This window comes from Micropterus salmoides, unplaced genomic scaffold (genome assembly GCF_014851395.1).
Source record: "Micropterus salmoides isolate LMB-PRFRI ecotype aquatic unplaced genomic scaffold, ASM1485139v1 Ms_hic_scaffold_5, whole genome shotgun sequence".
Classification (NCBI taxonomy): domain Eukaryota; kingdom Metazoa; phylum Chordata; class Actinopteri; order Centrarchiformes; family Centrarchidae; genus Micropterus; species Micropterus salmoides.
The window spans coordinates 2,596,898-2,612,095 of record NW_024044237.1 but is presented as its reverse complement, the minus strand read 5'-3'; positions in this window follow the sequence as shown (position 1 = coordinate 2,612,095).

Sequence of the window (15,198 nt, the reverse complement as noted above, 5' to 3'; positions counted from 1 at the left end):
CGTGAGCATTTTTCCAAGAGGACTTAACTCTTCCCTCCTTGGAGAGAAAGGCCCTTATCCAGCCCTATCTGATAACAGGGTATTGATTTAGTCTTTCACAAACACACACAAACGCACACTTCAACACTGACTGGGCTACCCCACAGCTACACACACACACTGTCACACACTCAGTATGTCAACAGACTGCAGCAGCTAGACTGGGCAGCAGACAGCACATTCCCGCGAATGAAAGGCAGCTAATTAGGAAGGAAATTAAACAGAGAGATTCAATGATTGAATCCAAATAGAGTTCAGCTGAGTGGCAAAGAAAGGAAAATAGAAAGAGTGAAGGAGTGTGTGTGTGTGTGTGTGAAGCACCTCTCATCTCTCCTTCTCTCTCTTTCATTTTCTCTCTTCTCTTCTTCTCATGTCCCCTCTCCTCCCAGGCCTGAAGTCAATGCCGGCGGAATCATTTTGTACACTTGAAGATACATGAAAAGTCCCGAAAGATGGTTATTAAGGGGCAATGAGATGGAGAGATGCTTTGAAAGACCCTAAATGGAGTTCAATTGAGACGCGTGCGGCAGAAATGAGCTGAGAAATTTGTTCCATCTCCTACATGTATCCTTCCTCTATGGAATCAGATGGGTCTCGATACTAATGAATGTGCGCGGAAGGATTCACAAATCTGTTCCAAGATTAATATATGAACGACTCTCTCCACAAAAACATTTCTCATTGCTGTTGTTAAGCGCCGCATCACTGACTTAATCATTCAAAACTCAAACACATTTAATCATGCACGATAACAGAGTTATCACTTACTGTACCTGTGGAGAGCAGCTATCAGACGTCACGTTGAGGTTGACCTCTGGGCGGCCGTTTGATGTCCATCCTTGTGTTCATAATTGCCAGCTGCGCCGATGTGATGCTAGGTGATTGCATTCAATTATACCCTCGAATCTACATTTATGTGACTGGCTGGAATGGAAGCAGACATCTCATAGTGTACAGTTAATTCCCTTTCAAAAAAATAATGCATTTGTGAATCGAGCCATGGTAGGGAAGTCAAAAAACCCCAAAAAACAACCCACTCATAAATGCAGTCCACACATGACAAGCAGTTTGTAAATGCAGGTTCAACAGTGTGTATATAAATGCAACAATATCCAAAAATGTGGGGATTTATATTACATTTATCTAAAACAAGGAATATTTTTGTGTGTATTGAGAAATACTTGAAATCCATGGGATTCCATGTTCCTCACCCCTTTGCTCTTCACCTTCCACGCTTCCTTCCCTCTTTGTAACCGTCATCCTTCCTCTCCCCCAAATAACAATGTTCATCCTCCTCCCTTTCTTTTATCAACATGCATTCAGGTTGATTGGATTGTTTTCAGGCCGAGCAAAAACATCCAATTTGAGTGTAAATGGGCTCAAACAAATGCAAGAGCTGCATGTAAAGTAGCTCTGCAGATTCATTTAGGCTGCATTCACAGCAAAGTGTGAACGCACTGTGGGCTAAGTCTGTGTTATAGAGCTGTATAAATGGAAATAAAGGTAATCAAGCAGGCTGCAGGTGCAGCTGTCAGGATGGTGGAGGAAAAGGGTGAAAGTGAGATGAGGCGATCAGTTGTTAGCTGATTTTGCAGGAAATGTTATGACAGGAAGTGAAGTGTGAGGGAATTTTGCATTTTAGCAAGGCAAAACGAAATTGGAGTAAGGCGCTGCAGAAATGGACAGAGGAACTTGTATGAGAGGAAAACATGTTTATGTGGGAATCTGTGTGCATAGAAGAGTAAATGAAGGGCCTGGGATCATAAATCATGTGCCAACATGAAGGAAAAGTCGTTGAAGTTCTCAGAAAGAAACTACGACTAATTCCATGATCCCTGGGCTAACTCCATCTCATGAAGATCGTGTAATGACATCAAAAGTAAAGCTGGAGGAGATTCTTAAAAGATCTTGTCATTTTTACATAATTTTTCTGACACTGGTTATTAATCTGTGTATTTATTTAGCTAAAATACAATTACATTATACAGTACATTACTTAAAACTGCATTATTTTTTTGTCCTCCACATTTCTATGGATTGTCTTTAGCATGTTTCAGTTAGTTGATTTGCTTTTATGGCCTGTTTGTTTTTCACTCTCACTGTTCTCACCACACGCATTTCCAGCGGCAGACAGCTGTTTTCAGCAAAAGAAACTTCTGGTTAATGATCCAACTGTACATTACCTACCAAGCACCAAACAGCAGACAGGCAAAGTTTGAGACAAGCTAGCGAACATAGTGGAGCATTTTGCAGCTAAAGAGCCAGACAGGTTTCCGAGGGGAGGATGGAAACCAAACCAGAGCTGAAAGAAGAGTGACTATTGGACATACATCGATCAGATACATTGTTCCAAATAAATGCTAATGTTGCTCCACGTCTGTTGGATCTGTAAATAGGAAACTGTTTGCTAGCTTTTTCACTATAATAACATTGTCAGTCCATAATATGTCTGTTCTGTTTCCAGTTTGTTCTGCTGCCCTAATGAGGCCTAAAAACACACAATTGTAGAGTCACCCTTTCATTCTTTAATCAGATGCATAATCTAGAAGTCTTGCTTAAAAAATGTTTATTATTCCAAGTGTATGAATCGCTTGCTTGCCACATTAATATATTTTTCTACTACATGCCCCCCAGCAGACATAAATTGGATGGATAAGTAAGAAAAGATAGAACCAGTGTAGTGCGGCAAATGAACATATGGAATTATATTTTGGAAACTATCAATAAAAAGTAGCAAGACCAAAAAGTAGAAATCAAGGAAGAAAATAGGGAAGAAAAGAATCAATGTGAAGCAGGTAACTGCTATGCATCCACACAAATGAATGACAAAATCAATCTTGTGTTACCTTGAGTGGGAAAAAGTACAAGTGCGAGTTGAGTAGGAGATGGAGAGTTTCTCTACATTGTGCCGAGCCATTCAGAGAAGCAGCAGTCTATTCAAAGAGCAAACAATCAACACTGAGCCATGCTGTAGTATTCATTCATGCATTCACTCAATAAAATAAGTATTGACTGCTCTGTTCTTGTTATATGTGTGTGTATGTAGAGGGGATTGGTTTGGCATTTTATTGTTGTTATGGGCTTTTATTGTGATGTGATGGTTATTGTGAGGTTTTAAAATGTGGTTTTACTGTAAAACCTTGTCTGCAAAGTACATTTTAGAATCTTATGGGACTATAAAGTTAGAATTGGAGAAGAATTACAGCCCCCGTTTTATTTTTCCTTCTTCTTACTTTGCCGCTTCACTTTCTCCTTTCATTTCATAATAATTCAGTTAAAGCTCAGTTGTGTAACGACATGAAGATCGCAGTCTCAAAGGTTCCTTCTCTCTTCTGTTTTTTCAGTTTGCTTTAATATGATTATTAATTACTGTTTTCCTCCCTTTCTTCCTGCTTTCAGTTCTTATTTTAAATCATCTGTTTCTTTTCATTAACTTTACGTCATATATTATTTTCAGCCCACCTTAGGATACTCATTGTCATCATTTGCTTTGTTAGTGGTACTATGTTCTAAACAGTTTGAGGGGGGAAAAGGTTTTCTTCAACTTGAAATTCTTTGGGGTTTTAGCCTGTGTGTCCACATGTTTTTAACAAACAGCAAATATCTGTACATGACAGAAGTGATATGAATCTACCCCAAAATGTCAATATAATAGCGCTGATACCAATCCGTTGGGCTGGATCATCCTACAGTGCAGCCACAGCTAGAAGCTAGAAGGTTCATTATTTACAGTGTGTTGTAAATACTAGTGTACCAAAACATTCTCAGCACAAGGTCGACTTCAGCCACATCTCCTGACCTCCATCTGCAAACACATCCCTCCAGCAAACTACATTTGATAATCAAAGCCATGAGAGGAGGTTTTTCTGTCAACCTAATGTGCACCATGAAAAGTCATGCTACTTTAGCTGCCAGCGGTTTCTGTTTGCACTGTTGACAACAATCTCCTGCATTGCTTTTGATACTGAAGAAAATGTCTTATTATTATAAGTGAAGTTGTGAGTAGTGCTTTTGAATATGATTTGTTTAAAGATATATGGATGTTCATACACAACGGTCACTAAAGAAACTGCTCACTGGAAAGAGACATTGATTACAGCAGTATGTGTAGAACGCCTGTCCAAGACTGGGTTACTAACTGGGCTAATGTGCGGGTAGTAGTTTATGGTAGTTAGATTAATGACATGTGAGAATATGCCCTCTAAAGGGCCGTAATGCAGGCTGTGCATTATTTTAAACCATGTTTTTATAGAGGGGCCCTGGATATAGTTATATTAGTCAATTTAGCACAGCACACATTATTAATATAGTCAATTTTTATATTTTCAGGAGATTAAGATTTCATGGTGAACCTTCCTGAATAAATGTATGTTCAATCACATGACCAAAGAGTTACTGGCACACAGCAGAGCTGGGGGAGGTACTGTCCTGCCACAACTCAAATAGCCGGTTCATCTGGTCCTGCATCTGTGCATTGTGGTTTGACGGAAACTGGGTTAAGAAACTTTGGTCTGTGTTAATTCACCACAGAAAACATACGGAAGACATAAGGTTAAAATCTGACCTTTCGGTTTGTGCGCAACGCTTTCGGTCAGCAGCAACTCAACAACAAGCCTTGCTGTGGTTCTGCATTGATTTCGCTGAGATTTAAAGTGAGGCAGCTCCATTAGAGGAAATTAATTCTGAATGACTGAACGGGCCTCAGGGTGGGTTCTCTTAATTTTTATTTCCTTTTTCTTCCTCCGTCTCTCTCTTTTTCAATGTGTCGTTACCTTGCTCGCCCGCCCCCACCCCTAATCTCTCTCTCTGCCCGTCTCTCACCTCTGGGCTATAGACAAGTCCCATGCTATTACTTTCTGTTAACCATAAAATTGGGGAAAATCCCATTTGACCAACAGTGACTAGATCAAGAAACCTGGAGCTATGCAGCACTGTAACACACACACACACACACACACACACACTTAAATGGGACCCACACAAACACTGTTAGTGCTACATGTCCAAACACACTTCTGCACTCACACATTCCCACACACACACAACTAGGATTCCTTTTTGGCGATCCAAAGTGCACTGAGCCTATTGAACTGACTTTATCGATTGTCCTCTCCATGTTTTCTCTCTCATGTCCTGGCCTCCACCACCTTGCTGTATTTCTCTTTTCCTTCCCTTTTACATCTTAACCAGTCTTTTCTCTCTCCCCATCTCTCTCTCTCTCTCTCTCTCTGTCTCTCTGTAATTGATTCTCCTCTGTCTACATCTTCCTGTCACAGGAAGTGCCTCCAGGTCGAGCTCCTTCGACCTCGACACAAACCAAAGATTGAAGATACAGAGAACTCTAATCCCACCAGCAAATGAGGACCCGTGTCCAGCTGGAAAAACAGTGATCTTGACTAAGTCCACTGCTGTAGAGCTGCCTAAATGGGAATGATGTCTTAAAGAGGTCATATTATGCTTTTTGGCTTTTTTCCTCGGCTTAATTTTGTAATATATCTTTATTCTGCATGCAGGGGTATTCAATTAAAATTCAAAGAGGTCCAATTAGAGAAGATTTCCCGAAGCAAAGGTCCGGAACATCTTAACGACTAATTTGGGTTATCATTCAGTACCATAACTGATAGTTGCATCAACATATGTCAACAATTGACTGTCAAATCAAATATTTCAACTTATTTCAATTTATTTAGGCTACTGTCAGTTTTCTTGTCCTGCCAGCTAGGATTGGAGATCGTGTATCCAGAGACGTTGGCATATCTCACTCGTGGACTCGACTCGTACTGCTTATCAGAATGCACAGATTTGATTGTCTGAGCAGCATCACATGAGACGATTGGAACACATGCAATTGGTCCGTGACTTTTCTGTGCCCCTGAACCAGTACAGTAAATGCTCTGTCACACGGTAGTCATTCTAAATAAGAAAGTGGCTATTAGTCCGGATCTGGAGAGGACGGTGGCTGGGTCCGGATCCGGACTGTGGTCCGCCAATTAGTGACCTCAGTATAGGTTTTCAAAGTGAAAACGTCCAGCCCAAAGTTCCCATCTCCCACAGAAAACACTGCTCTGAACTGCGTGAAAACAGCTCAATTGTAGTCAAGTCTGTGTCACAATGTAACACGCGTCATAATGCTTGCTTAGCGGCCTGTCAGGCACACCTTCAAGAAACTAGTGGAGAAACACACTGGTCCAGGAACATGTACAGCTGAACCAGAGCCGTAGTTACCGCTTGACAGGACCCGCCCTACTCTGCTTCTGATTGGCTAGAGGCATTAACTAGGTACTGCACATATGCAGCTCCCAACAAAGATCAAATAGAAGTGAGATGCATCACTCCGTAGCTAAAATGGAGCGTTAAACACACAGGGTATGACAAAAGATATGGTGTTTTTTGAAAAACAAACCATGTAAACCTGTTCTGGTACAACCCCCAGTTAAAATTATAAACCTGAAAATGAGCATAATTTAACCTCTCTAAGGCCGGTTCAGACCAAAGTTTCATGACAAGACCAAACCGGTTTAGAACGCTGAAGGTGTCATCTGCGACTCAGCTTGCCATGTCAATAGTGGCACATCACCTCTTTCAACAGCCCAATAGCTCTTAGCAAAGTCAGCTGGTTGAGTCAGTAAAATGTCAGATGGTCAAAATGGCAGGTGTTTGGATGGAGGAAAGAGAGCGAGGGAGAGTTCAAAGCCTACATTTGCATAAACCCCCTGGGTAGTCCGTGGACGCACCCGTAGACAGCTCCAAATTTCTCGATTTTTTATGTTTTCACAGTTTCAACAATACTAGAAATGCAACTGTAGCAAGTAACTCACTGTCACTATCCATCATATTTTAAGATGCTACAAATTGTATCCAGCTACAAATAAACCTCCAGTTAGAACGGAAAGTACTGAGAATTGTTGCTATGGAGTCAATACACCGTCTCGTCTAGCCGCACTGCTGTAAACTGTCAGGTTTCAGAATGTTTCAGACCATCACAATGCAAGGACTTGCAAGTTTCACCTCGTCTCATGGCAAATCTTTGGTCTGAACTGGCTTTTACACCCAGTAACATAGATGATCACATTCACCTATCTGAAGAACTACTTCCAAAAACACTTCATCCAGATGGCAGCAAACAGAGTACAATCACTGTACTCTGTTTGCTGCCATCTGGATGAAGTGTAAGGACCTCTTCACCATAAATGGGTTCATATCAGAGCAGACAACATCATTTTCAGACACTTGTCATGTGAAAGTCACAACATTGTGATAAAAACACACATATTTTAAAACCCTAATGTATGAAAGTCCAGGCAATTTAAGCCCAACACTGCAGACTTACACCCAATACCAAAGCACTTGGGATCAAAGTGGTATCACTCTGTTGGACTGAATCCAGCTCTGAAACAGACACAACCAGGTTAAACATCTCTGATATCCAATACCGTAGACTGATAGGGGAAAGTACAAGAACCTTGATCAGCGTAAAGCAGCATGTGAGAGCTTGAATGACTTTAAACCAAATGAGTTTGTCTCCAAAACCTTTTAATCTCCAAAAAGGCAGCTGAGTTATTGAGTCATTGGCAGGCTGACAGATTTATGTGAGTGATATGTAAATGTGTATTTTTAACTTATGTTGTATGAGTGAGGTTCTGGCCCGTACAGTTCGGGCTGTCAAACACAGAACATTTGAAAGTCAAATTAGAAATGCAGGTGTTCAGCAGGATTCTGTCGGAGAACAATCAGTTAACACACCTCAGGGAAACAGAGACCCGAGACTGCAGCGCAACACAATCTGCCTGACTGCTTCAAACACCTCTGACATTCAACTCCTTACGGAGACAAGCTAAACCTTTCTTATCGCTCAGGAAATCAGCCGCTGCAGTCAGTGTCATATACATTATCACTGCCTGAAGATACTAGGAACAAAGAGCGCTGATAGATCCCACTGCTAAATACAACTGTCTTTGACATCCACGAGATGAGTGAGTGTCTTACTCTGTGCTGCAGTATGGATCAATGCCAATAATCCAACACACTACAGTCCTACTTTCTACCAATACAGTGATGCTGACGTGCATCAACATAAATTAGTTTGTCACCTTCCTATTGCTAATTTGTTGGAGCAACACTCCTAAATCCAAATTTATTCAACTGACCTTAACATTTGAGAAGCTAAAACCAGGAAAATGTTGAAACATTTGTGCATGTTAAATTACTCATTTCATTCTGCTGATCGGCCTCAATCATTTTGGCATGGGATTACTATGAGAATTTAGCAAATGTAGGATCATATTTATAGCCACTTCTCCACCTTGTCAGCAAAAGAAAAAAAAGTCTTTTGACTGCATTCAAGTCACAGGTTTAGTCATTCGTAGAAATAGTTTTGGCAAAAGATGCTACAAATTGCACAGTTAAAGGCTGCTGATTCAGCTGCATATTGCGGAAAGTTGTGCGAGGAAGTACAGGAGTACGATGTCTCAACTGTGCTAAAGACAGAATTAGGACCAAATTTTCAAAAAATATAAAATATGTTCTTTTTGAAAGCTACAATGAAAAATCTGACCCCTAGGGGGCAGCACAACAAGCTGTAACCACAACATATGAGAAATTACCTTGTTGTTTAGCTGCTAAAAACTTTGTCCGTTTGCTTTCCTGTGCGTCTGGAAACCAAGCTGATGTGACCAGAGATGGTCGAAAAAACCACGAACTGCTAAAAAGCTGTGGAGAACTGAAGGAAACTGCAGTCAGGTGGTAATTCTATTTGAGTTTGTCACTTAAAGCCACATCTTTCACGTAGCAGCCTATTTGCCATCCTGCCACTTTCTACTTCTACTTCACTACATGTCACACTTTCCTCTGCAGATTTAGATTATAAATACAAAATATATATCAACTTACATATTATGATGTATTTTCTTAATCAAGCAAAGCTAGCCAGCAGTAGGCTATATAAAGTAATGAAAATGAGCCCCACCTTTACCAGCTGCAACATTAAACACACAACACGTTAATGCATCACTAATCCAGTAATCTAATTTCATTCTGAAATGAGTCATCCTGTATAATGAGTGCTTTTACTTTTGGTACATTAAGTATGTTTTAATTGTAATACGTTTGTACTTTCACTTACGTAATAGTTTGCATGCAGGACTTTTACTTGTAACAGAGCATGTCTACACTGTGGCATTTCTGTAAGTAAGACATCTTATCGTAATAGCGTACTTCTTTCACTACTGCGACACAACTTTTTCTCTTTTTCTGCAACAAAATGTTGCGTTGGCAGAGAAAACGTAGAAAAAGTAGAGAGGACTGGAACTTGCTTTCAGGTTAAAAAAAACCTTTTAGTTACTTTTAAGCGTGTATGTTCATCTGCCTGCACTCCTCTTGTCAGCTGTGTTTTTCAAGTGAGTGAGTGAAGTGAGTTATTGATCATTGACATTGCTCGTTCTGCTGTTTGTAACACATCTTCAGCAGAAGACGTTGGTTTAGAAGGCTGAATGTCGCCGGTGCAGTGCGTTGTGGACAATATGGACAGGGGCCAGTAGCCTTTAGGCTATTAATAGAAAATCTAAATCATCTGGCAGGCCTGACATGTGACTTAGACCGAGCAGTGTACTGTAAACTGTAAATCTTCCAGGCATGCCACACTGCCCGCTGATAGCGCTGTATAAATGGCTGATCGTATCAGAGTGATGGTTGCATTTCATCCACATACCAGATGGAGGAGTTTTAAAAGAGTCAGCTAGGTCCTTCCACTGAGCAGAAGCCTGTTTAAGACTGATCAGGTTAATCTAGCCTTACTAAAGTCTTAATAGAAGGTTGAGTCATTTGGTTAGCTTACATGCTAACATGGTCACTGACATGGAAAGAATGAAGAGTGAGAGCCAAAGCATGTCCAGAAAACATATTAGGGGCCCCAGGCAAGTATTATCTCTGGAGCCATATTATTCTGTGCATCATATATGTACACTGTTGGTTCCATGTTCCAATCAAGTACAAATCCACACACCAGGACAGAGACAAGTGGGGAGAGAGAGAGAGATTTCACCATAAATGACATTTCAAAATAATCAAGCCAAACCTGATCCTGAAGCTTTACAGAACAGTTCATTTCAGGCAGCAAAACTTTACTCATGAATCTGAACCTTGTGAGCACAATATAAGCTAATATGATTAAGCAATAGCTCACCACAGGCGTGGTATACGTGAAGCTATTCTATTTGTTTAGATCTATTTGCACGTTGCTGTTTGTTAAAGCAACTAAAGACTGTCCAGCGTCAGGAGATTGACTTTGGTAACCTGAACTTATATGATAATATGCTTGTTACTGTACAGTACTGCGTAAAATAATACCACTTTAATGTTGTACCTACCATAAAGGGCGGAATTGCGTCTCTGCTTGAGCAACAGTCTTTGAACAGGCTATTGAAACTTAAACTTTGTTGCAATATCGCAGACATCTGGGGCAAGTAGTGGACTGCTGAGTGTGTGTGTTTGTGTGTTTTTGTGTGTGTGAGAGAGGAAATGTTGAATCACGTAACAGGCAATGATTTATCTCGGTCTCTCTCTATCTCTCTCTCATCACTCATTATTTATTTATTTATTTATCTCTGCCGGTAAAATCAGATCAGATCTGTATCAGATCACATTTTAATACCAGGTAAATGTAAATGGGGTGTGAGACCCCCACGAAGCTCGGATTATAATTCAAACCCTGTTCATCACAGAGTGATGCAAATCTGTGTGAGAGAGGGTGGCGATGGCGCAATGGATAAGACCATGCCTTTGGTGTGAGAGACCTGGGTTCAATGCCCCACTGGAACCCATCCACTGTGTCCCTGAGCAAGACACTTAACCCCTAGTTGCTCCAGAGACGTGCGACCTGTGACATGTATACCGGGCTGACACTTTGCGTCACCTAAATAAATTAATGTTAATTCAACGTCTTATATACGCTTCACTGCTATGAACCATTCGGATTGCTTGATTTGAGCTACCCATTTTATAATTAAGGTTTGACACAGACCCACCTCTGCAAGACACAAGATTAATGAAGGACAGGCTTTAGGTGATACTGAACACTGGAATTAATCAATAAAACCAAAAACCAGTTGACGCTTAGTGAACCTGAGACTTTTGGGACCCCTGGGGGTCTGTGGCACTGTGGAAGTTGCCAGCTTAGATTGTAATCAAGCCTTGTCTAAAGGTGGTAAAAACTGTAAAGAAAACTTAAAAAACAACAACTATGCAGAGTTCCCCTTAGAAAGCAGAAAAAACACACCGATCCAACAAAAAAATTTTAAAATCAAAAATATCCAGTTTATCTTTTAATAATGTAGTTCATCTTGTACACATTCATAGACAAATCTGTGTTAAATTAAACATATAATGCTGATTGGTTTGTGGAGGTTTGAGGCATAATGGGCTCAACAGGGGTCCGCAGCAAATTTCTGCCCCAGGGCCCCCAGGGGGGTCAATCCAGCCCAGCACACAGCTGAATTTGAGACACAAACATAAATATTTAACCACATACATAGACTAAAATTCAACCCTGAACAATAAGCTTCTAAGCCAGGCTCTCCCACACCACAAACTGAGACACAGATTCCAAAAACTCTGCAATGAAATGACACATTTAGCAGTCATGCTCCTGCCACCTGGAAGTCTGCCGACACAGCTGAGACACGTGTGAACAGAGCTGGATCTACAAGATGATAAACGTTTGGAAATGACAGCGCATTTCTCTCTTTCACACATTTTAAGGTCAATGATGGTAAAAGAGAATACTAAAAAAATCACACGCCCACCACCCACCTCTGCTAAACACAACACCTTGATAATATCCAGGTATACTGGCTAACAGGTGCTGGGAGGATTTCACAAAGCTAAATGAAACAACTGCTTTCAGACAGAAGCACTGTGGCTCAGTGGCGTGAATTAAAACGCAAACCCCTGTATAAGAACTGACAGCTCAGGATGACGTGAACATAATTGAAAATGAGTTAAGGGGAACAGCTAAATTGACTGATGGAATAAGGATTCACACATCATGGAGCACACACACACACGCAGCAACAAGCAGTGGAAAATGGATTGCAGCAATCTGCAAAAAAATGATTAAAATCGTATGTGTGAAAAGCTGGCGTCACACACAACATAACGCACAAGAAGTCAGAGAAGGCCAACACACACATCAATGCGCACACATCCAGAAAAGACCCTGAACACACCATTTATAAATCAACTCAAAGTGACGGCCATTATGCTTCAAAGTCATCTCTGAATCGCTTATCCACACGTTGAGCCGCACTACAGGAATACCAATTTACAGTCCTCTATCATATCATTCAAAAAGAAAGAAAGAGGGGAGACGGAGTGAGGGAAGGGGTGAGGGGGCTAGCCGGAGAGTGGAAGAGGGGGAGAGCATTATCCACAAAATACCTATTTATACATTTCAATCTTATCTGAAGAAGAAGAAGAAGAGAACACTTCTGCAGAGATATTGAAGTCCGCACATACAGTATATGAATATATGAATGCTCAGTCACTCAGTAACTCATTCATTCACTCACACACACACACACACACACACACACACACACACACACACACACAGTCCCAGGGCTGCAAGATAAGAGAGGAGAGTGTTCAGGGGAGAAAGCTTCCTCATTGGTGTGCAAGGCTGCACATGTTCCAACCCTCCCTTATATCCCTTGTGTGTGTGTATATGAGTGAGTGTGTGTGTGTGTGTGTGTGTGTGAGAGAGAGAGAGCGCTCCCTCTCTTCCCTTCACTGCCACTAAAAAGACACAGAGGACCTATTGTGCCCAAGGAAGGAAAATCACTCCATTTTCAGAAAAGGAGAGGAATGAACAGCTCTCTCTCTCTCTCTCTCTCTCTCTCTCTCCCCCCTTCCGTTCATCTCTCCCAGCCTCTCTCCTTCCCTCTCTCACACTCTCTTTCTTCTCCCCTCCCATTCACACAGCAGCTGAAATGGCGAAGCTTGTTAAAAAAGGGAGCCCACATGACAACATTCACAGCTTTGCTCACCGCAGCATCTCCCCTGCTCGCCGTGTGCCTTTGCACCACAAGCCAACTTGATACGGGAGGTCTAAAGAAAGTTACAGCACTAAGGGGCCACAAGTAAATGCATAGAGGGAAAAAGCAAAAAAAAAAAAAAAAGGGAACAGGGAGAGAAAATATCAGGATTTCTGGATTTGGAATAAATGAAGTGTTTCATGCAGCAGTGGCAGCAAAACTACATTAAAGGAGACTGTTTTTTTCAGGTGTTCAGAGCTGCAGCTCGTTCACTCTGGAACACAATTTTGCTGCTAACAGTATTACCCAAAACTCTGCTTACTGAGCGAAACTGAGGCAATACTAGTTTATTGAAACAATCTATCATGGAAAAAATTAGGAACCGGTGGGGATTTGCCATCAGTGGCCTCGTTCTTACTAGATGGATGGATTTGAATGTACCTCTGCAGAGTCTGGGACTGCAGATGTTGATGACGGGGGGAAAAAAATCATGATCAGTGATTTCAAGATAAAAAAGGACCCAAATTCCAAAAACTTGGGTCCTATCTGTGTAGTTTTGGTCATCATTCACGTCGCTAATAATAACGTTGCTAAAAACTAAGGTCGGCTGTTAACAAGTTTAACCAGTCTTACCCAAACAGTCTGTTATTAACATCTGTTACAGATAACAAACAGACTTCCTAGATCACTTTGCATGTGCTTGTAGTTGTGCACACACAAATTGTGTCCCGAATCCATCCAGCACACTAGTTCTAAGCAGGTGTAGTGTGTTCAAGTGTGTGTGCAAAAAATGCTTGAGGAGCTGCTCACAGCTGGGAAAGATTGGTATTTAAAATGCGTTGGTGCACTGATTGTATCACTTCCTGTTCTGCATAAAATGGTGAAGTATGTTGATTTCTTTACATTCTCCCTGTGACAGATTACTAAGGCAGCTTGAATTTAGTACATAGTATAGAGTAGGAAATTGGGACACAGTGTGCAGTGAAGCATTATCACTTTCGGTAGCAGTAATAATGAATAATGATCCTGTTAATTATAACTGTTACAAAACACTTCATGCCTCATACACAGTTAGATTTTGCCTGCATGGACCAGCGACAAAGCGAATTCACAAGAAAGTGAATCAATTTGCATCAACAGAAAACTTGCATACCTACAAATACAGACCATTTTTGAAAATGTCTTCGGCTTAAAAGCCCCTTCAAGATAAGGCATTGTTTCCAATATGCTACATTCCTTCAGTTCAACCAAACCACGTACTGTCAACTCAAAATGTATAGCCAGCAAATGCAACCAGCTTACATGCAACATGCAGGGACGCCCAAGTCCCTCCAAAGACCACCACAGTGCACCACTTTACAACCTATAGCTCAAAAAAGGGAAACTCGCTCATCTCCTTCTGCGCAGGGCTCTCAGCAGGTCCCAGCCGTCAGATTGGAACCCAGCCCTGTTGCCGGCAACATTTCAGCACCTTGGAAAGCTACACAATAGCCAGCAGAGATCCAGCCGGGGAAAAACATGAGGACAAAAGACAGAGGAGGAGGTGGAGGAGGGCAGCGGAACACACAAAGGGGAAAAGGGGGGGAAAGAGAAGAATTTGGCCGCTGGGAGGCCATTCACAGAGGATACAAAGGGCCAATGTCAATTTGAGTTGAAGGACAGAAAACAGAATTAGCATTAGAGCGGGTAGCACAGTTCATCCATGTCAGAAGGCTGGGGAAGAGAGGAGGACAGGCCTATAAATGCACAGGGGACGATAACACACAGACACACACACACACGCACAAACTCCGTCATTTTCAGTTTTTACAGTTTTTCCTAAGACTCTTAATGGGGCAGACTGCGTTTCCTTTCGCTGCTTATCCACAAGAGCAATTCACGGCTGTCAATTGCTGCACTACCTGCAATTATTCTATCATGTAAGATTCCATCACCAAAGAAGTAGCACTTGCTGGAAAATATCAAATTTGTTTCAATCTACATAAGTGACGTCAGTGGTTTAAACGGCAGGATGTTGCGGAAGGCTGTATTTCATGAGACATGGTTTCTAGCAGAGTCACTTCTCTATACTGCACATTTTCAGAACAGGTGCATTTTCTTTTCCTGCTAGTCCACAAGGGGCAATTTACTA